The 24,138-nt window shown below is 46.4% G+C and overlaps 1 protein-coding gene across 3 annotated transcripts in view; it reads right to left on the bottom strand.

Moving 5' to 3' along the window:
• The window catches only part of RORA (RAR related orphan receptor A), a gene marked incomplete at its 5' end in the record, with an annotated part of 381,112 nt that overhangs the window by 198,687 nt on the left and 158,287 nt on the right, over positions 1 to 24,138 (bottom strand). The gene's annotated exons all lie outside the window — the stretch shown is intronic.

Here is a 24,138-nt window from a genome sequence, read left to right on the forward strand (position 1 = left end):
GCGTCTGCTTTGCAGATGCTTCAAAGCCCTAATAGCATAAAGATGTTCACACAAGCTGACCTCAAACGCCCTTCCTTAAAGAACTCAGAACCATCTCTCTCCTCTCTCCCTCTCTCTAATCTCAGGTGTGTTGCTTAGCACTCCACAAGGGCTGACAAATCCCACAAATCTTTCCTTCTCTGTGCATGTAACAAACAGCCCTAGTAACATGAGATCAAGTTGCTACAGCCAACCAGTGACTCTCATGCCTGACGCAAGACAGCTGCAACATAGGGCTGCTTCTCTTTGATGCTATAAACATAGCCCTCTCCCCCTTTTTTGGTCAGGGGAGAAAAGGCAAAGCTTTGTCTCCACCAGAGGCATGACTATGGCCATGATGCCTCGGAGTGGGGTAGATCTGGGGTGCCACTAATAGGGGCGGATTAAGGTTATCTTGCGCAAGCCTCACCCCAAAAATGAATTTTTCAGCTCCTTTTCATTTCAGTGGGATCTGGACTGTGGATTGAAGAGGGGCTACCAGTTGAACATGGCAACCTAGGAAGCTGCCTTAGACTGGGCCAGACACTTGGGTCCATCTAGCCCCAGATTGTCCACACTGGCAGCCAGCAGCTTTCCAGGATTTCACACAGACCTGCCTGTGTGAAATGTTAGGGATTGATCCTGAGACCTTCTGTATGAAGAGCAGCGGCTTGGCCACTGAACCACAGTCCTTCTCCTTGTTTGGATCTCACTCCATCCAGAAACAAATCTTGAGATACCTCACACTGGCCTTCTCCTCCACACCCACCACACCAACCTCTTCCGGCCCTGCATCCAGTCTCCTGCAGTGTGTTGGCATCCATATCCTCATCCCCTCCAACATTTCTCCGATGAAAATGTTGTTTAGTCGTTTAGTCATGTCCGACTCTTCGTGACCCCATGGACCAGAGAACGCCAGGCACTCCTGTCTTCCACTGCCTCCTGCAGTTTGGTCAGACTCATGCTGGTGGCTTCAAGAACACTGTCCCGCCATCTCGTCCTCTGTTGTCCCCTTCTCCTTGGGCCCTCCATCTTTCCCAACATCAGGGTCTTTTCCAGGGAGTCTTCTCTTCTCATGAGGTGGCCTAAGTCTTGGAGCCTCAGCTTCAGGATCTGTCCTTCCAGTGAGCACTCAGGGCTGATTTCCTTAAGAATGGAGAGGTTTGATCTTCTTGCAGTCCACGGGACTCTCAAGAGTCTCCTCCAGCACCAGAATTCAAAAGCATCAATTCTTCGGCGATCAGCCTTCTTTATGGTCCAGCTCTCACTTCCATACATCACTACTGGGAAAACCATGGCTTTAACTATACGGAACTTTGTTGGCAAGGTGATGTCTCTGCTTTTTAAGATGCTGTCTTAAAATAGGGACATGCTATTTTAAGGGACATGCGATGAAAATAGGGACATCCTATTCCTTATTATTATTATTATGTTATACCCCACCCATCTGACTGGGTTGCCCCACCCACTCTGGGTGGCTTCTAACATATATAAAGACATAATAAAATATTAAACGGGACGCGGGTGGCGCTGTGGGTTAAACTTGCCGATCAGAATATCCATGTCGGGGTGAGCTCCCGTCGTTCGGTCCCAGCTCCTGCCAACCTAGCAGTTCGAAAGCATGAAGTGCAAGTAGATAAATAGATACCGCTCTGGCAGGAAGGTAAACGGCGTTTCTGTGTGCTGCTCTGGTTCGCCAGAAGCAGCTTAGTCATGCTGGCCAAATGACCCGGAAGCTGTATGCAAGCTCCCTCTGCCAATAGAGCGAGATGAGCGCCACAACCCCAGAGTCGGCCACAACTGGACCTAATGGTCTGGGGTCCCTTTACCTTTACATTAAAAAAACACTTCCCTATACAGGGTTGCCTTCAGATGTCTTCTAAAGATTTTATAGTTACTTATCTCCTTGGCTCGAGGTTGCTTAACTCCATACCCTCCAACTTTTCTCCAATAAAAATAGGGACGTCCTAAGAAAAAGCAGGACATTCTGGGATCAAATAAAAAACTGAGGTGGCTTCTGTAAATCTGGGACTGTGCCTTGAAAATAGGGACACTTGGAGGGTCTGTGTCCTTCCAAGATGTAATTCAGCATGCCCCACACACCAGTGGGGTTTGGTGCCCTTTGGGACTGGTAGGTAGGGCAGCAGGCATGGAGGTCAAGAGGAAGTTGGAGCCAGAGCCAATGAATGGCAGGTGGAGCCATTTTGTTCCTGGTTCTGTCCCCATCCATCTCTCTGCTGAGTTCTATAAGGGCAACACTGAGACACTGAAAAGGAGGAAGCTGGCGCTTCCAGTTCCTCTCTTGCGGCATGGCGATGGCTCAACATCGGAGAGAGGCACAGGCTGAAAAAATGGAGATAAACCTCTTGAGGTGCCGGAGTTACTGGTGACCTGTCGTTGCCTTAATGGCTCGGGGACGGGCAGAGGCTCTGGATGCTACGCACTTCACTTGATGCGGAACACCCCCACCCAAATCACCATTGGATGCAGAGGTTTTCCTTATAATTGGGTCCTGGTTGTCATTAAGAATAAGTGCGCACCAGAGGAGATGGACATTATAACTGAGAACAATCAGCTGCATGGAAACGAGGTTTGAAATTGGGAGAAGATTCTATCTTGTTCTGAAGGTGTATAGAGGAGAGGGGGTCTCTTTGGTGTATTTTATAGAAGTTTTTACATTTATGATTCGGCAACCCTCTCCTAATATTGAATTTTAAGATACACAAGTGAGGATGGTTTGATGTACGATGTAACATTGAGATTTAATAGAAGATGTAAAGCTGTTTGCGGCTTAAAAGGAGTAAAAGGGGGTGGCTTTTTTTTTTGAAGGATGTAGCTGGGAGTTAGAGCCTACCCCCCCCTAAAAAAGACTGAAAGAGATCGTGGAGATATTGAGCTATAACCTATTCTTTTATAAAAATCAAAATGCTATGGTGGCGGCAAAAGGAAAGCGGCATGAGGGCCTTTTGGATGTTGGAAGAGGAAGGGCTTTGCCTTTTCCCTCCCTTCCCAGCCAGAGGAAGAAATGGCAAATCTCTGGAACTTGTTGATTTTTGGTGCCAGTGGAAGGGAGGGATCTGCTGTTGTCGATTTGGAACTGCTTGAGTATTATGGGAAGGAGCTGAGCCAGAGAAAGGAGAGGGTTTAACCTTGAAGTTGCAGCTCCACCCCAGCCAGGCTGGAATACAACAGTGGGAGTAAGGAGAGAGCCCCAAATGCCGCAGGAAAAAGGAAAACATCAGAGAGACATATAAGGCCAAGAGACTAAACTGATTTTTGGATGTGGCGCATTCAGGATGAAAAGGAAAAAGCTATGGTTCCTCACTTGAAGCCTGTTTTTTTTTTTTTAAGTTAAATAATATAATAACACAAATAGAAATTATTAAGAGTGCAGCTGCTAATTATGTGATACTTTTGAAAAATGGAATGCAATGGAAATAATAAGAATATGAAACGCAGTAATATTAGATCATAAAGATCCATCAAGAACAGTGTGCAGGAAGCCTCTTAACAAAACTGTATTAATTTGGAACTAATTTGTGTTATTGGGTTTATATAGGAAAATCAATAAAAATAATTGGGGGAGGGAAATGTAATGAGGCAGCTGGCAGGAAGCGCCACCAGGCAAGTGAGGGCAGGCTGAGGGGAGACTGAGGTTAGTGGGGAAGTGTTCTGCCTCCACGGCCCTTGGTTCTGAAGCAGGGAGCAGGGCCTCTTCTGTGGTGGCCCCAGGCTTTTCACTTGCTCTCTGCCAATGGGTCTGGAAGGCCCTCTCCCTCCTGCCTTTGCCTTCTCTTGGACTGTGCACAGCTACACCATCGGCATCCTCAGGCACCTAATCCATAACCACACGTGGACTTGGCAGGAAAAGTGGAGAGAAGAGTCTTGTGCTGTGCCAACCCTCTGACAATCGTGCTTCTGTCTGCGTGGAAACAGGACATGGCTGGTGGTGGAGAGCAACCAAGTACAGGGTTGCCAGGTCAGGAGCATCCCAGACCCTGAGATTTCAGACTCTGAGACTGGTGATTGCTATGGGATGGGACAGCCTCAGCGATGCTGTGGGATGGGCCCCAGTGATATCACAGTGGGAGGGCCCCATAGAGTCTGCAATAATTTGCAGAGACATAGATGAATTGGGAGAAGGGCAGAGGGAGGGGAGAAGGTAATATTACCCCCCCCGAGTCTATGTAATAATTTGCAAAAACTGAGCTTAATTAAGAGATCCTGTGCAATAAGAAGCGGATGGTTCCTGAAAGGCTGAAGCTTGCAAGCTGCATGCACAGTCTTGTTAATTTTTTAAAAGGCTCTTTTGCCCACCTAGATATTCAAGGTCTCCCCCCGCCACTGCAGGATGCAGGGAGACAGCAGGCAAACCTGGAGATTTCAGGTCAGTCCTGGGGGTCTCGCAACCCTAACGAAGTGCCACAGACATTGTATTCTAATTGCAGGCCTGCTTTGCCTTCCCACTGAGCTGGGCTTGTTTCCTTTATTCCACCCTCCCTCCCACTCACCCCTTTTCTTGGATAAACACCGGTTTCCTACATTGATTAATGGCAGGGTTATCACAAGGGTTATCTGACAATGCAGGCAATTGGGCCTCTGTGTTTTTAACAACTGCCAAACTCTGGCAAAATCTGTACAGTTATATCTCTTTAATATCACCCCACTCCATCTGTCCCACTGGAGGCCAATAAATCTTCCTCATGAATAATACGAGGATTTGCAGCGCCGGCAATTTATCATTTTTATTAACATTGGGCTCATGAGATACAGTTCAGATTAAGAGCCTACAATGTCTCTTAAGTTCAGTCGGAGGCTTATCGATGTGCGATGTTAAGATTTCCTTCATCCTCTTAGAAGAAAATGGTGTCCTTGGGCTTAGGAGAGAGTTGGTGCTTCTGCCACAAACACCTTCCTTGATCTTGGACAACCCAAGAGGGTAGACTCGAACCAATGGCTTCAAGTTGCAAGAAAGGAGATTCCGACTCATCATCAGTAAGGACTTTCTGGCTGTAAGAGCTATTTAACAGTCAAACAGACTCTCCTTCCTTGGAGGCTCTTAAGGAGAGGTTGGCTGGCCATCTGTCATGGATGTTTAGTTGAGATTCCCACATTGCAGGAGGTGGACTAGATGATCCCTGGATGCCTTATTATAGAACTGTAGAGTCGGCAGGTACACTGAGAGTCATCTGGTCCAACTCCCTGCAATACAGGAATCTCAGCTAAAGCATCATACATTTAACGAACCCTCCCAAAAAAAGAATACTGGGCTATAATTCCCAGCACCATTAACAAACTATACAGTTGCCAGGATTGGGGGAGGGGCTTTAAATGTATGGTGTAGACACAGCTTTTCTATCAAGTTAGCTTTTTAAACACCCTGCGGATATCAGGGGGCACTGTTTCTAGGTCAAGGGGGAAGGGCCTCTGAGCCCATTTTAGGCCCATTAGCTCTCTTTATATTAGATTTAGTAGAGAAACACACGTTGGGTATCTGAGTGCAAAATCAGGCCTCTCTGAGTCTGCGCCTCTTCCTGGAGATGGATGAGAATGGGGCTTGTAGCCAACCAGCTGCATTTGGCCAAGTTGTGCTGAATAAGCAGAGAGGATGAAAATGGACGCAGGATCATTCCAAGGCATGACTTCAGCCCGGCGTGTGACTCACGGCTTTGACCACACCCTTCGGGGCCAGCTCACAAACAGCCTGCCTGCCTGCCTAACTCACAGGACGTAACCCTGCAGATTTCCCTGGGCACAAAGACAGGCAAAGGAGGAACACCCAGTGGGTCCAGCGATTACTTCACCGTACACAGTAACTTTGACAACAACCCAAATACAGACGCTCCATCCGAATGAGTAACAGTGATTCCGCGCACAACTGGCCCGTTGCCTTCTCGACCTCACCTGGCAACAGCATCCAAGAGAGAGACTGCACAGCCTTTGACAGGCAGGAGTGGATTTCCTCCCTTGCTTGCTCTGACCAATGTGGATTTATTTAAGAAATCTCTAGGCTAGCCCTATCCGGGCAGTGTACGAGAAACATGATCAGAAGCCAATAACAGTTAAAGGCAGAGTGAAATAATCTGCAGGTCCTAATCAAGGCTGCAGGGTGTGGGGTTTTTGTTTTTGTTTAAAAAAACCCAAGCAGTTCAGATAAAGCCATTCTTAAAACTAACTCACACTACTGTGGGTGCGTAAAGACATCTTTACATGCCTGGTCCCAAAGTGGCATCAAAGTCAGTTCCAGCCACACCACCTGTGGGGCGTCATTGCCTTGGTCAAGAAGGCCTCTATGGCAGTGTTTCCCAACCACTGTTCCGCGGCACACTAGTGTGCCGCGAGATGTTGCCTGGTGTGCCGCGGGAAAAATTAAAAAATTCGAAAGATTTTTTTTTTTAAGTCAAATTTTTGATTGGGGCGCCGTCACTAGATGACCCCTGGGGTTCCCTCCCTCCCTCCCGCTCTGCGCCTCCCTCCTCCTCCTCCTCCTCCTCCTCGGAGGCCCTTCCTGGCTCTCGGCCAAGGCTTGGCGGCTGCCACTCACTCGCTCGCTCGCCCACCCGTCCCTCCATCCCTGCACCCGGCCTCTCCCCCTCCATCCCCGGCGCGGGGGCTGCCGGGATCCGTAGTCCCCTCGCCCTTGGGCTCCGCGCCCGCGCGGGGTACGCGAACTACGTTTCCCAGCGTGGCCTGGCGGGCTGGGCGTTTTGTTTGAAGCGCTCTTCTCCCGGCCATGGAATGAGCGCGGCGGCGGCGGCCGGGCGGGCAGGGGCTCTTCCGCGCAGACCCCGCGCAGCCTGCCTGCGCCCCCGCGGAGATCGGGCGGCAGGATGGAGCCCGGGGATGAGCGGCGGAGGCTGCCCTCCAGGTAGGGCTGCGTCGGGATTTTTTAATTTTTGCAATGCTGCATCCGCACCGGAGGGGACGCATCGGACTGCGGGGAGACCCCTTGGCGGGCGTGCAAGGCAATGCATGCGTTCAGGCGTTGCATGGAGTGCAGTGCCATGCAATGGCAACACGGCGCCCTGCATGCATGCATGCAACTTCCACCGGCGCTCCGGACTTGGCAGGTGAGGGGGGTCCCCAGTGGGCGGCAGAGAGAGCCGGGAGGGCGAAGGGGAGCTGGGGGGGAGCAGCGCTGCTCCCCGAGCCGAGCCCGGGGGGAAACTTTGGTGTCGTTGCGCCAGGTGTTGGAAGCGGAGGCTGGCGGGGGCCCCTCACCTGCAAAACCTGGTCGCCTCTCATATATTTCGTGCATTGCATTCATCGCCCGCTTTCTCCTCCAAGGAGCTCCCGGGGGCGCGCGTGGTTCTCCCCGTGTTATCCTCGCAACAACAGCCCTGCGAGGTGGGTCAGGCGAGTGGCCCAAGGGAGCACCCAGGGATTGTCCTGGCCAGGTGGGGTGATTTGAACCCTGCTCTCTGCCCGGTCTTCGTCCTCATTTAGCCCCCACATGTGCATGACTGTGCATGACTGAGGTTTCCCCCCCTCGTCTTGGCTATGGTGTGAGTCTGTCCTGTTAATTAATGGGGTTCTGCCTTCGGAGAAGATGAGCCAGCCCTCAAGGAGGTGATTATGTAATTTGCTAGCAATTCATGTCCCTCCCGGTGTGACGCTGCGCGCTGACGTCACGGGGCTGTAATGGTGGTGTGCCTCGAGATTTTTTTCATGAAACAAGTGTGCCTTTGCCCAAAAAAGGTTGGGAAACACTGCTCTATGGGGAGAGAGGGGGTCAAGATAGGGAGCTCCACCATCCAAGCCACTTTTTAAAAACAAACAAACAAACAAACAAACAAACAAACAAACAAACATTATTAATTACTTGAATAAGAACATACACTTCTTGAACACACAAAAAACAAAAACTAAGAAAAACAGCAAAACTGAATGAAAACTAAAATTAAACACACAAACTGTAAATGTTGGTTGTTTCATTCACATTCCCTGGAAAAAAATATTATTGGTGTTTGAGGGTAGTCACATTTTTTTAAAAGATTTGTCTTATTTATAAGATATTGTCTTTGATGTCTTATGATACTTTCATTTAAAGCTAAAAGCTTACCAATAATTCCAAATGGTTATTAAGAATTCCAGGTAGCAGCATATTTCACAGGAGTCCTTTGGACATTGCTATCATCATTAATATATTAAACAAATGTTTGCCACATAGTTGGAAAAGAATCTTTATGCTTGTTTGTTTGTCTTCTGGTATAGATTGACTCTACCACAAATCCTTATTTAATCCCTCTAAATATTTCCATTTTTCTTATAATAACCATCCTGGTGGTTAACAATAAATGCTACTTATTTCTGCTCACACATGGGAAATGGAAAACAGTGGGCTCAAATGGTAACAGAATGTAAAAAGTACAAAAAAAATCTACCAGTATTTACCCTGGAAAGCTCCTCTCCTGGTAGTAACGGCAGCTTTTCTGGAGGGGTGAGAGGCTATAGCTCAGTGACAGACCATCTGCTTTGAATGCCAAAGGTCCCAGGTTCAGTTTGTGGCATCTCCAGATATGGTTCAGAAAGACTCTTGCCTGATTCTCCAGAGAGCTGTTGCCTGTCCATGCAGACAATACTGAGGAAGATGCGTCAATAGCACCTCTGTGATTTTCAACACGACTGCACCACACCAGAGTCCCAGTCCTAGTCAGCTTCCACGCCCAAAGGCACACCTGACACGTACCATTTTCAAAACATCAATGCAAAGTGTCTCTTTAGCACCCAGAACAACTGGGCGAACTCAGCAATGCAAGGTCGGTGCTATGACCATCAGTTCCTGCAGATGCCTCTAAGACAGGAAGAGCAAAGGGAAGGAGTAAAAGAGAGGCTTGAAGCAGACTTCTGTTAGGCCTAATTTTCATTTGGCATAATTTGCACTTTCTGGGCTAGTAAATGTTATCCTTCATATTTCACACGTCTCCATATTTTGTAACACAATTCTCAGCTCAATCCCCTCTCCCCAAAAATCCAGTTAAAAACATGTATTTTAATTTAAATACATTTAGAAATGCCTCCATTGGGATAAGTTAAATTTAAATTTCACAGCCAAATAAGTATTTTGTAAATTTTTGTATAGATTCCCCCCCCTAGAAAAATAAGATAAAATTGGAAACTAATGTGGAATCAGGATGGGATGGACTTCTGGATGGACAAGTGAGAGATGAAGAGGCCAGAAATAGAATAATAAGGACCAGAAATTAATTGTAGTTGGGGCATCTGGTTTCTCCCAAGCAGGAACCCACAAATTCACACTGGGATGATGTGTGTGGGAACATTAATGCAGATGATGGGAGCTCTCTGTCACTTTACCCCCTTAGTAAAAATGGTGTGCTGGTATCCTCAGCCCTGCTTTTCCCACACTCCCAGCCCACAAAATTTGAATACCTTATCTACCTTTAGCTCACATCTCCAAAGAGGTGACAGTAAGCTCCAGTGCATCTCTAATAAACAGTTCAGTCAGCCCAATGCTGTTTTGAACATTTCTTTTCAGGGAAAAGTCAAAACTGTCAGGAGTCTGTATCTTCTGCTCTTAAAAAAAAAAAATCACACAAGCGGAAACTTGCATATTCCAGATGCAAAATATATGCTGGATGTTTATATGTTAATAGAGAAAGAAGAGGACATGGGAGGTGCTGGGGCAGAAAGCTTTTTGCACTTTGAGTTCAACTTGAGCCCCATAGGCTTCTGGTTACATGAGTGAGTAGTATTATGAGCTCAGAGCTAGACAACAGAGCAATAAAATGTCAATAACACCAGGAGAAAACACACCGGGGGGGGGGGAGAGAGCAAGACATCTTGCCCCTTGAGGCAAAACAGAAAATGGCACACACACACCCTGCTGCCCCTTCCCCTTTTTTGCTGTGCAAAGACAACGAGGTGGGTACGGCGTGGCGCCACCTCTCCTGGGCTTTCCCTCCGCCAGCGCCATCTTTGTTTTAACCGGAGAGCCTAGCAACTAAACCCAACATCAGCATCCTTTGCATGCAGAGCTTGCTCTCTGCCACTGAGCCGCTATGAGTCTTCCCTGGCTAGGTCCGTCCCTCCCGTCTCCCCAGGCAGGTCTTGACATGGCCTGGGTCTGGAACCTCATTCACCCTGTGGGAAGATGGGTGTCTCCCTGTTCTGCTCACTTGCTCACCTGCTTGCCTCCCTCTCCAGAGCTACACTCCCTTCCCTTCACACTGAGGGAGGGCAGTGATCTTTGCCTCAGAGCTGCTCCCCCATCCCCACGACTGCTTCTCCTCCCTGCAGGGGCTGCAGAGAGCGGCTTGACACCCCCCCCTGTCCCCTCCAACCCACTCAAACTGGGAGACACGCAACTCCGGCTCAAACTATGTCATGAGGGGCTGCAAGGAGACAACCGAGTGGGAAGAGGAGGAACCGTCCTGAGACCTGTGGGTATAGGGGGTGGTATACAAATTTAATGAATGAATAATAATAGTAATCCACATCATTGCCTCCCTCCCAGCTCCCTGGGGAGCAGCTCTGCCAGAACTGAGAAGCAAATGGCGAGGACAGAACAAACCAGGCACCCACCGCAGAAAACACGGAAAGGGGAGGAGAAATCCAGCTCTGTCAGAGGGTGGCAGCTGCTCTTCTCCAACTCCCCCCTCAGGCTCACTTTGTGTCCCTTTCACTTGTTGGCTCACCCACCTCCTGGACACAGCACAGCTGAGGAGAGGAAGGAAAGCAGGGGCTCCCCAGCCGGTTTTCAGCGCCACCTCACTCACCTGCCAAAAAACCAGGGCTGCTATGTCCAATCACCAGTCTCAGGCTCCAGCCCGACTTTCACCTATTCCCTCTTGGGGTTTTTTGTTTTGTTTTGTTTTGTTTTTGTTTGTTCTGCTCTCTGCACATCAATCACAGCCTCTGTTTCTACTGCCAGCCACCCTCCCTGTGTCCAACTCTTTCTAGCCATGCCTACAATGGTCTTCAGGTACCAGCACCATTTTGCTTAAAAAAACACACACACAGCACTGGTGAAGATCATCCCTCTAGACCTTGCTACAAGCTGGACAACCTTTGCGAGGGCCACGGTCTGCTCCTTACCAGTAAGATGCACCTGGGCATCTCATACAGTTGCAGAGAGACACCTTCCTGTCTCTTTATTCAAGCTCTGCATGACACCAATTAATGAGCTGAGTGCTGCACAGCCTTCCCTGTGGCCAAGTTCTGCAAGTGAAGAAGATCATCATTATTCCCTTGCTTAAATGTACGGGAGGCTTCACACTGCATTTTTCTAACTCACAATTTCCGCTACCATGGGAGGCCGAGAGACAAGTCAGAACAGCTCTCTAGGACAGGGTGTCCCCACTGTCCGATGCCAGTGATTTATGACATGGCTCAAATGGGTCCTTGAAATATCATCCCAGCAGCAGGCAGCAGGCTGCTTAGCTAACAACAACAACAACAAAAAATCCTTAAGGATTCCGCTCTGGAAGCTTTCATTAAAAACCAGTCTGCAGGTGGAGAAAGTCTGATGTTAGATGTGCACCCTGTGCAGGAGTCAAATGTGGACAGGGCCAAATGAGCTGCTGTCCTGCATACATTCTAGCATTGGAGTCTTGTTACAGTGGAGTCATCTCTGAACTTTCAGGTGCAGAGAGTATGGCAGGCCTCACTCAAACTTGGGATCTTGGCTGCCTGTTTTCAAGAAGTGTTGGAAAAGGCTGAGAAAAGGGAAAATCAAATGAACAAGGGGACGGACGGACTCCATTTTAGTGTAGAGAAAAAGTTTATGGCAGAAGTTTATAAAATTATGCATGAAGAAAGTGGATAGAAAAGTTCTTCTTCTTCCTCTCTCATAGCTCTAGAACTTGTAGATGTCCAAGTAAGCTGGATATTTAGATTCAGGACAAAGGAATCTAAATGCACTGCATAGATAAACTATGAAACTTGCTGGACTCCTGGCCCCCATTGGGCCTGCCCAGCCTGCCCAACGCTCAGGGACAACGAGAGTTGTAGTCTAGCAACACCTGGAAAGCCCCATAGGCTCCCCATTTCTTCTTGTTGTTGTTTTTAAATGGTTAGATCACCATTCATCTGTAAATCTCAGGGCAGGACTTCTATCTATCAAGCCAGGTGAGGGGGGAGGCCCACCCATTTGCCTGGAGGGCACCATCACTTGGTTGCAGCTCTGGAAACCTAATCTATTCTTTTTCAATGCTGATGAGGACACATAAGTGACTTGTTCAACAAAGTCCTTTTGTCAGAGTCTAACCTCACTGAGCACAGGCCCCTAAGAATCATCCAGACTGACTCCCCCCAAAGCTATATTCTAATGTTTATTATGCCTTAACATCTCAAAGAAGGAAGTTTCCCAGAGCTGATACTGTGCTGCAGCAAGCAGAAGTCTCTCTTGCTACAATAGATGCTCTAGCCTTAACAAGGGCGCTGCACACTTAGCTCTCGAAAGTCTCTGCGTGAAATGGAACGGTGTGATGATGATATTCAAGCTGTTGAACCGCGAGCTCCATGCATTCATGGGGGTTTCTGCTCAGCGCTGCATTTAAATTAGGAAAGAAATTGGCAGATATTTTTAGCAGCCTTCCGCCACTAAAACTCATTTGACGAAAATACCAAAGGGACTGTTAATGTGGAATATGATTTTTTTTTAATCCCCTCTGCAGGAAGAATGGGGCCTAATTTGTCTGGAAATGACTGGTACTTTCCTGGCCGGTGGGCTTAATCTTACTTGGTGCCTGTTTAAAGGGATGCCGGCATGTTTTGCTTAACCTTTTCTGCGGCAAAGCACAGGTGTTGTTCTGCTACCACTTTAGTCTTTCCCTATTCAGATTTCAGAAACTCCAGCTTTTGCTTTTCAAACATATTCCCCCACAAGTTTTTCCTCTTCTCTCCCTCTTCAAATGGAACAAGGCAAAATAAATTGTGGTGGTATTGTTGGTCCAGCCACTGTAGCTGGAGGAAAGGTTTCCTCGTCTTATGCAGTGGTTCCAGTGGCCTAGTGTGGGGAGGGCGAGGGGAGCCATTGCCCCAGGTGAAATTTTTCAGAGGGCGCTGCCAGAAGCCCCCATAATAGTTCCCTCATCAAGGGAAGCCATGCCCGGTTTGGCCCTCGGGGCTGGGGGGGTGGGCAGCAGCAGCAGCCACTCCACGTCTGGGTCAGGCCTGACCAACTGGAGGGCACGCAAGAAGGATGCAGTCTTCAGTGGCGCGCTCCACCCTTATGGCACGGCGTGTGCGCACCTGCTCCGGGCACCAGCGAGGCATCCTCCGCCACTGACTGATTCGTCTAGTTCAGTGTTTACTGCAGGCCTGAGGTCAAATGTGGCCACGTGCACCACCTTGCCCCCACAATTCAGGGGAACCAGGGCTGTGTGATGTCAGCATGCCATGCGTTCATGCCATGCACCATGCTGCCATCACTAGCACGCACCACTGAACTTGGGGGGGGCAGTCCTTTCATCAGAAATATTGGGGCCCCTGGCTCCCCACTTGGTGCCCCTGAATGTGGTTTTGCAGGCCTCTCTATTTGGCCACCCCCCCAGCCTTCTCTCCCCAGGCCACACCCCTCACTGGCCTTGCTTTGCACTTCCTCACCTTCTTCTGAACACCAAGAAGGCCTCTTGCTTGGCAGAATGGAGGACGGAAGGCTGCCCTGAAGCAAATGCAAGGTTCCATGCCCCACATCTAGACTGACTGACTGGGGCTCCCCAGGGATATATGTAAGACTCCAGTCCTCATGATTCTGACTAAAGGGCTGATATAAAAACATAGGAAGCTGCTTTATACAGAGTCAGATCTGTGGTCCACCTCGCTCTTCTACATCCTGCCAAAGGACCACCCAGTCCAGCCTTCTGCTCCTAGAGAGTTCCTGACTCAGTTGGTAGAGCACAAGACTCTTAATCCCAGGGTTGTGGTTCTGAGCTCAGCTTTGGGCCAAAGATTCCTTCATTACAGGGGCTGGACTAAGATTGGTCCCTTCCAACTCTCTGCTTCTATGCTTCTACTCCAGCAATGGCTGGGGGTGAGCTGAGGCCTTTTGAGCTTCAGGTGCCAACCCCCCTTCGTCTGACGCCAGGCCGTTTTCATTTGCTCCTTGACTCCTTCCCTGGAGTGCTCCTCACCCTGTTCAGCTGGTGGGGCACTGTGAAAGGACCCAAGAAGAGCCTGCTGGGTCTTGCCTGTGGCTCATCTTGACCAGCAGCCTGTTCTCACAATGTTCAACCAGGTGCCTGTGGGAACCAGCAAGCAGAATTCAGGCACAGGTGCCCTCTCCCCTCCCATGGCTTCCAACACTGGTTTTTATATTCAGAAGCATACTGCTGCCTCCAGCTGGGGAGGCAGAGCATAGACATCATGGCTAGAAGCCTTCAACAGTGCTCTCCTCTAAATACAGTATCTGTCGAACCTTCTTTTAAAGCCATTCCTGCTGGTGGCTATTGCTGCTTCCTGTGGCAGTGAGTTCCATAGTTTAACTTTACGCTCCGTGAAGACTTTCTTTTCTGTGTCCAGAATCCTTCAGTATTCTGCTTCATTGTAAGTCAAGCCAGGGGGAAGGTGCCTGTGATGGTGGCAGCTCCGGTTCTAAGGACTATGGAACATTCCTCTCCTGCCTGCCTGCCTGCCAGCCTCAGGCTGAGTGGTCCCCTGATCCCCTGGCATGGCTTCTTTGCCAGTAACTGTGTTGTCCTGCTCAACTTGGCATCCTGGCCAGTGCTGGACTCTTGGAGACACTAGCCCAGCCTCCTGCTTTCCACTGAGGCCAAAGTGGATGCTCTAGGGGACCCCACGAGCAGGTGGAATGACCAAGCAGAGGGGGGATTGGAAGTAATTTAATCTCTGCTACTGAATTGGCTGCACACAGAGTGCAGAAGTGGTGTACTTTATTGCTGAAGGTAATATGAGATTAAACTACAGCTGTCTGAAACGATAAGAGTCAAATACACCAATTTAGCAGGTTGCGGGGGGGGTATGATGGGGGGGAGAGAGGAGAGAGAATCCCATACATTGTACTTAGGCACATATGTGTCTGTCCTTTTAAAAAGTTCACTTTTCAAGTTAGAGAGGAAAATTGAATACTGGGACACTAGAACTTACCCTGTTTGAGCTCAAAATAGAACCACATCACTGAAGTGAGTTAAATCAATTTGAAAGGGGTGGGGGGTTGAAAACCCAAATAATGGGCATTCCCCCCCTTCCACTGCAAATACTGAATTAAGAAATGCAATTATGATGGACACACACACACACTTCAATTAATTATCCTACTAGAAGGATAACTTTTCTGGTAATCAAACTGCATTAAGATGAAAGAAAACGCAAAGGGAGCCTAGTTAACTTTTGTCCCAGTGAAGTCTGAAAGGCTGTGTGCTAATTCAGCACTGTTTCCCCCTCTTCTGCAAGCGAGCAAGAGGACCTCGCTGTTGCTCTGATGCACAATGGTTAAAGCACGTTCAGTTTAGCTACCAGCATTGCATGCTTATCCAGGCTCTGTTCCAAGACACATATCTCTCCCACAGCAAGAAAATAACAAAAACCCACAGACTCAAAACAATGCAGGAAATTTCAAACACAATCAGAAGCCTTTGTCCCTGCCCCAAGATTAAACAAAAGTCAGCTATGGCTGGCAGCTTTTTTTCTTAAGCAGCTCAGGGCTGGTTCTAGGTTTGAGAGGTGTCTCCGCAAAAGGCTTTCTTGAGGAGCCTCAGTTATGGCACCACCTAGTGGTGGCAAAAGCAGTTCTCTGATGGAACCACCTTATAAATTTCCCACAATGCCTCAGGGCAATGCTGCATCAGGGCATTGTGGGACATTTAGATGGCGACTCCCAGACACAGCAAAACCAAACCAAATGTTTCTGGGGTTGGGGACACTGGCCAGTCGATGTTGCTGACGGGTGTGTAGCATCCACAGTGACCATGCTAAATAGCCATGCATTGTCCAGTGGCATAGTGTTCCCCCACCCAAGCATGCAATTACAAGGACCCAATTACAAATACTCTTGGAAGGATGTTCTAAACTGTTTCTAACTTATTTGTGGTTTTCAATTCTTCATGATTTATTTCAGTGAAGACAAACAGCTGTGTGTGTGTGTGTGTGTGTGTGTGTGTGTGTGTGTGGTGTGATGTTTTCTTACCCTGCAATGCTGTGTCAGCACTGATTGTTGCAGGAATTACAAAAGAATTTTTAAAAATTCTTTCTGGGCCAAAACGCCCTCTCCCCCAAAACATCCATGGCCACATTTATAGAGACGCATAACTCTCTTTCTCTTTGTCTCTCTCTCTCTCTCTGTGTATGTGTGTGTTCACACATGTGTGTGTGTACATGTGGGAGGTTCGGTTATTTTGAGAAGCAAATTTTGAAGGTGGAGGACGCAAACCCATCAGTGTTTCCTTCCATCTTGATCCAAGGCATTCTGCTGAAACTCACCTACCAACTGGGAGAAGCCCAAGGGAGTGCTGCCCTTGAAATGCAGAGCCATATAGCACACGTTGTCAAGGGGCTGGCTCTCTATCATTTATTCCATTTATTTATTGCATTCCTACCCCACCTTCCACTCCAAGGAGCTCAATGTGGTTTATGTGGTTTGCCCCTTCTCTTTTTAATCCTCACAACAACCCTGTGGAGTAGGTTGGGCTGAAAGGCAGTGACTGGCCTAACGTCAGCCAGTGAGTTGCATAGTCAAGTGGGGATTTGAATCCTAGGTCCTACTCCAATACTTTAACCACTACATCACACTGGCTCTCTATGACTGTATGATTTCTAGGACAGCAAGAGCCCAGCTCCATGAGTTCACAGAGAAAGCATGCTGGGGGTCAAGTTGCTCAGACTGGGAAGCCAAGCCCAAGACGGACATTCTATAAGCTTAGTGAGGGCCCCTATCACCTGGATCACTTGGCCTGACCAGGATGACAAACTGCAGTACTCCTTCCTGCCACCATCAGGGATGTGCTGTGCAGCAGAAGGGTTTGGCTGCTGCTTCTCTCTGGTTGTAAGCTGCCCTCAATAGTACCAAGAGCAAGGTCCATGGACTCTGCTGCCTGATTTCCTGGTTCAAGCCCTGTGGTGGTTCCCAGCTTGAACTGCCTGTGATTTCCACCTCCAGCAATTGGTGCAGGCCAAGCAGAACCCTTCTCTGCAATAGCAGGCAGCATGGTGGGGCATTGGTCCAGTATACCTGAAGGAGCGTCTCCACCCCCATCATTCTGCCCGGACGCTGAGGTCCAGCGCCGAGGGCCTTCTGGCGGTTCCCTCACTGCGAGAAGCAAAGCTACAGGGAACCAGGCAGAGGGCCTTCTCGGTAGTGGCGCCCGCCCTGTGGAACGCCCTCCCACCAGATGTCAAAGCGATAAACAACTACCTGACATTCAGGAGACATCTTAAGGCAGCCCTGTTCAGGGAAGTTTTTAACGTGTGATATTTTATTGTATTTTTGGTTTTTATGGAAGTCGCCCAGAGTGGCTGGGGAGGCCCAGCCAGATGGGCGGGGTATAAATAATAAATAATAATTATTATTATTATTATTATTATTATTATTATTATTATTATTATTATTGGTGCTCACCTCCTGACAGCTAGGTTAAGTTCTACCGGGAAGTAGAGGTGAAGGTGTAAGGCAGTGGGGAGGTCACTGCTGCTGTGTTCCCATCACACTGACCTCCCCACTGTCTTGCTGCTCCCCCTCCCGGTAAGCATCAGTGGCTCAGCTTTTGGGAGGTCAGGAAGTGCTGCAGTCCCACCAGGTCATTGGCTGCCACTGCCTCTCTGGCTCCCAGAGCTCCTGGTGTGAATCTTGAAGTCCCAGTCAAGAAGCAATACTCGTTGGAAACTTTGAATGTTCCACTCATGTCTCAAAAAATAAAACAAAAGAAACAAGATAAGCAGCTCTGGTTTCATTATTTGCTTAATCCAAACCAGGCCCTAGGCAGTGCGATGTAACTGCCCTGTCCCAACTTGACCCTCTGCTTTGATCCTGCATTATTTCATCTCAAAATAGGTTGCAAGCCACGTTGTGTCTTTAAAGATAAAAGAAAAGAACCCCCCTCCAAGACACAAAGCAAAGTAGCTGCTGCTCCCCCCCCCTCCAGCTTCATTTTCCTCGAATGGTGGACAAATTTTCATCCTGTCAACACCAGACCAAGGGGGCAAAGAGGTGAGACGATATTCAGAAAACGGGCAACCTTTACTATTATCACTTTAGTGGTTAACTAAACTTTATGATGGGGGTGGAGCTTCTCTGCATGACCAGTTCTTTGAAATCATTGGGAACAAAGGGAGACAGCTCTTGACATGATTACATGACAATTTCACACATCATATTTGAAAGAAGATGCTAGCATCCAATTCCCCAGTCGCAGACATCCCAGATTCTCCAAATAAAAAGACAGATCTGTCACTTACTTCAAGGAATCATAGCTGGTTAATACCATCCATTTCAGTTGATTAGTTAACCCACTGATCTTCAGCTCAGGACCCGCTAGTGGGTTGCAACCTGACCCAAGGCGGGTTGCAACAGAAGCACAGCTACCATGCTAATATATGGTAAAAGATGAAGAAATGGGTCCCCAAATGCATGTTTGGGCTAAAAGTGGGTCCTGAGTCTGAAAAGGTTGACAACGCCCAAGTTCGCCTGAGGGCTAACTTGAGTTGGGCTGAGTCAAATGTCTGAGGCTAAACACCCTACTGCCACCCCCATGATGGGGGGATGGGGAAGTGAGGCTTTGCAAGGGCTTCTTCTCAAGGAAAAGCCGTTGTAAAGTCTTGCCACCCTGCTTAAGGAGAAGTCCTTGCCAAATCTCCCTTCTCACTTGGCAACAAAGCTCTTGGTGAGAGGGGGAGACATTCTGCAAAGCAGAGCTTCTCCAGCAGCCGTAGCAGTGGTGGGATGGGAGGAGAGCTGCCACTTGCGTTTCCGCCAATTGTGGTGGCTTTTTCACCCGCTTCACCTGCAGGCCAGCTCTGCTCTAACCATTCTGCCATGCTGGCTCTTCAGCTGCTCTGCAGACAAGATAGTTTTTCATTGAAGTTCTTGAATGCTGGTCAGGGACAGCAGAGTTCAGCCTTGGCAATGATTTTTACCGTACAGTCATGACAGAGAATAAAAAGGGCTAAAGTTGTGGCATGTGGACCTCAGTGATCTCATGGCCTCTTTGGATGGAAAGGTCATTGTGCCCACAACCTTGGTCATTATCTCCAGTTTCTAAAAGATCAGGGGCTCATCGCTTTTGCCTTGCCACAGCCTCACTGACTGATAAACTGTGAAACGACTGCAGGTTGAGACCTTCCAAGGAATTGAGGAACTCATGATTCGAGAGCAAGATTTTAAATACATGGAGCTACCTTGACCTTTTCAGCTCTGCCTTACATAACCTTGCCATGAATAGCGAGAACCTCGCAGATTCTACAGAGGGAGTACAACTGCTCTGCCTTAATTGGAAAAGTTACAACCGGTGACATGGCTTCCAACACAGATGAATCACCACCAAGGCGTGAGTTATGAGACTTTGTGGGATCTCACACTCCTGGTGGGTGCTCTGTGGGGCTGTGCAAGTGCTTTCCTATGAGTATTTTAAAGCACACACACACACACACACACACACACACACACACACACACACTATTCAAACCTGGGTGTTTCTTTCTGGTGCTTCACCATCATTCTACCCCCTCCCTCTCCTAAAGTGATCCTAACCAGACAAGGATCACAGAGGACAAATGTAACCAAGGGAAAGTGAGGAAGATACTTCCTTACTGGTCACACTGGTGATCCTGTTGCCAGCACTGTGCTTCTTCTCTAAACCAGCAAATGAAGAACAACTTGAAATGAACAAGTGAGGAGTGCAGGCTTGTGCTGCAGAAGTGCCCCCCCCCCGCAAATGGTAACTCCCGGGGGACTTGTTTTCCTACTAGGAAGGGCATGGGAGGGAAGGGAAGAGCAGTGGGGGAGTTATGCTTAGGCAGCACTATCCGCTTCTTGCATTCTGAAGGCTTCTGTTTCCTCCCTCTTGATCAGGGTCAGAAACCTGGAGCCCTCCAGATGTTGCTGGACTACAACTCCCTTCAGCTCCAACCAGACTGGCCTTCAGCCAAAGATGACGGGAGCAGTCATCCAACAGCAGCTGGAGCATAGACTGCATGCAGACCCTCCAAGTGTCTCTATTTTCCACGGATGTCCTTGATTTAGAGAAGTCATCCCAGTTTCTGATTTGATCCTAGGATGTCTCACTTTTCCTTAAGATGTCCCTATTTTTATGAGAGAAATGTTGGAGGATATGGAGTTATCTCCCAAGCCGTCTGAAGGCAATCCTGTATAGGGAAGGTTTTTAATGTTTTATTATGTTAATTATATATGTTGGAAGCTGCCCAGTGTGGCTGGGTCAACCAAGTACGATGTGTGGGGTATAAATAGTAAAATTATTATTATGGAATGTGACGTCCCTATTTTCATTGGAGAAATGTTGGAGATTATGCTGCATGCAAAGCGCTAGCAACCACACTGCGCTCAACTCCCTTATTTTTGCTCAAGAGAATTCACAGTGTCATTGCACTGCATTGATTTTCTTGTGGGTTCCCCAAGTGGAAAGAGGCTTGCAACCCCTCCTGAGATTTTGCTAATCTCTTATTAAAGGCCCAAGACGATTCACCAAAGCCAGGAACATCCCAATTTGCCTTTGACATCCCACTTTGAGTCAAGATGGGGGACTTGGTGCCTGCCACATGTTGTTGGACACAGTTGTCCATAATCGCTGACCACTGGCCAACAACCAACAACCAGGAATGGATTAACTATTAAGCAAAATAAGCACATCAAGGAAAGGGGGCACCATAGATATTTTCCATTGCCAGATTTTTAACATTAATGGTCACGAATTGCTCAGATGAGGGTTCATTTTCTCAGTTGAAGTATATTAAAAATTCTAACAGAATGGACACCATGAACAGAATTTTGGTGACAAGAGTAATTTCACCTTCATGAAAATATGCATTCATTACTCTGATCCCAAAACAAGACAGTGACTTAACAAAGACCAAAAAGTATAGACCTATTTCATTATTGAATTGTGACTACAAACTATTTGCTACAATCTTGGCTAATAGATTGAAAAGGACATTGACTGAGTCAGTCCACAGAGACCAGGCCGGATTTTTACCAGGCCAACAAATAAAAGACAATATAAGAAATGTAGTTAATTTAATAGAGTATTTGGAAGTAATAAATGAAAAAAAGGCTGTGTTAATCTTTTTAGATGTGGAGAAAGCTTTTGACAATATTTCACGGTCATTTATGATCACGGTTTTAGAGAAAATGGAAATAGGTAATTCTTTCCTAGCAGGAATTAAAGCTATACTGATCAATCTGCAAATGTATTAATAAATAATATTCTTTCAGACAAATGGCAAATAGAAAAAGGAACAAGACAAGGTTACCCTGTCTCCACTGCTGTTTATATTGACATTAGAAATACTGCTTCGGAATATAAGGAGAAACAGGCAAATTAAAGGTATTAAGGTGGGACATAGAGTTTATAAATTAAGGGCATTTGCTGCTGATGTGGTGTTGACACTAGAACAACCTTTGGAGAGCGTTCCCAAAGCATTAGAATAAATGAAAAGGTTTGGAGAAATGGCGGGTTTCAAAATAAATTCAGATAAAATCAAAATGTTGTTTAAAATAATGGATGAGCAGATGAATATTTTTTTTTAGACAGGGCGTCTAGACTAAAAATAGGCAAAAAAGTTAGGTATTTGGGAATTTGACTGACAGTAAGAAATCTCAACCTATTTGAAAATAAGTATATAAAATTGTGGAAAGAGGTTAATAAAGAGTTGGAAATATGGGGGAGAAACTCCCCCAGTTAGGTAGAATTTCAGCCGTTAAAATGAATATTCTGCCTAGGATGCTGTTTTTATTCCAATCAATCCTAATTGTAAATAATTTAAGCTGCTTCAAATAATAGAAAAAATATATCTCTAAATTTATCTGGCAGGGGGAAAAGTCAAGAACTAAACATAAAACTATGATAGATACAAAAGAAAGAGGATGCTTTGCTCTGCCAGATTTGCAAATGTATTATGAGGTAGCCTGTTTGTGTTGGTTAAAAGAATTGATTGTATTGGACAATGCAGATGTTATGTACTGAAGTTCTCACCCTGGGCCAGCAGGGGATACTGTATATAGTTCAGGTCCACATGTACAAATAAGGGATCGAAAGTGACCTTCAGTGATTGGATAGTTACAGAAAATGGTTACTGTTGTGTTCTAGTGGAGCTCTATATAAGCAGGCTGACTGAACCCTTCAGTTCAGTTCTGTTCTGGCCTGTGAATAAACAAGAGCTGTTTGAAGAATCGCTGTGTTGTCTGATATGTTCACCCACAACTTAACAGCAGACATCTTAGATTTAGAGGGTCATGACTTAAAATTTAGCTGGCATGAGAAGGCTAAAATCTACAAGAATTTTATGAACCACATTCTTAGTAAGAATCTGTATGGAGTTTGGGAGAAATATAAAAATCTGCTGGAAAGAAAAACACCTTTATGGCTATCTCCAATTGAAACAATTACAATTAAGAGAGTTAATATGGTCAGACAATGGGCGACTTACAGGGAACTGCTGGATTTTATGGGGGGTGGGGGTGGGACCCAAACTGAAATCAATGGAAAACTTAAAGAGCAAGTTATGGATTGGTTGCAAAATCACCAGTTACATGACAAGTTTAAATTAAATAAAAAGAATGGATTTCTGGACCAAAGCTCACAATTTGAAAAATAACTCTTACAAAATAAGGATAAACTTAAAATATAAAATTTTATACTAGAATGGGAAACAAAAGATGAGCTTGTTAAAGCTTCAATGACACACTGTGCAATAGATATAGGACATAATATAGATCTCAACCTCTGGGGGAAACCTAAAATTTACTGCACGTTATTCATTGAAAGAGAATTATTTGAAAATGATTCATAGAGGGTACTTAACTTCGAGTAGGTTGGCTAAGATTTATAAAACAGAATCAGATATGTGTTGAAAGTGTAACGGAATGGAGGGAACTTTTTTCCACATGTGGTGGGCATGCAAAAAGGTAAAAGTTATTGGGAAATGATTTATAATGATTTTTTAAAAAATGTTCAAAACTACTTTTTTTAAAAAAACCCAGACTGAAATTCCTAGGTGTCAGAAAAGGTTAGTTATGTATACAACAACTGCGGCCCATGTTTTGTTAGCCCCCAAATTGGAAAGTGAGCGAGGTCCCAACTAAAGTGGATTGGCAAATTACGTTGACAGAATATGCAGAACTTGCAGATTTAACACATAGAATAAGAGAGCATGAAGAACATACATTTAAAGAAGAGTGGAAAACATTTATTGAATATATGGAAAATAACTGTATACAGCTGAAAATGCTGGCAGCACTAAGATAAATTCAACAGAGTAAATTATATTTGATGGATGTAAAAGTGGAAAACTGATTTGAATGGTTATAGTAAAATATGCAGGGATGTATGATATGTAAAATGAACCATTGAAAGAGAAGAGGGGAAGTCACTGGATATTTTAAAGTTTGTAAAATATTTATTTGGAATTGTAAAATTGAAAAATTAATAAAAATTATGATTTGTTGCCAAAAAAGAGAGAATCCCAGCAAAACAGCTATGAAACAAGGCAGGCTGAATGCCTTATCTCTACTAAGTAAAGAAACAGATGTGTTACATAAGATTAGTTTTGAAGAACTGATCAAAGACTGCAATTAGAAAAAGTAGGAGAAAATTTATCAGATATAAATAAAGTGATATACAAAAATAAACATTTCCCATCTTACTATAGATGCCATTCTGTTTTGATTCTTTTTATTTTCTTGTACAGTTTATTATTGTTGATACTTTTATTAGATATATGGGAGCACCAAAATCTTTTAAGTGCTTAGGGACTCCAAAGGTCTTAATCCAGCTCTGCCCACAGCATCTGGAGCACAACAAGTCCTTCCACTCCTTTAAGCAAAATGGTTGTGAAATCTACACATGGACCAGCCCTTAGCAAGCATCCTCATGTCTCCTTAGGTTTTGTCAAATTTTCTCTCAGAAAAGCTGGAGTTCTGCTCAGTCTCAACTGGCTTCAATAAAGATCTACAGTCCTTCAAAATCCAACACAGAA

Source organism: Podarcis bocagei, assembly GCF_964188305.1.
Source record: "Podarcis bocagei genome assembly, chromosome: 14".
Classification (NCBI taxonomy): Eukaryota; Metazoa; Chordata; class Lepidosauria; order Squamata; family Lacertidae; genus Podarcis; species Podarcis bocagei.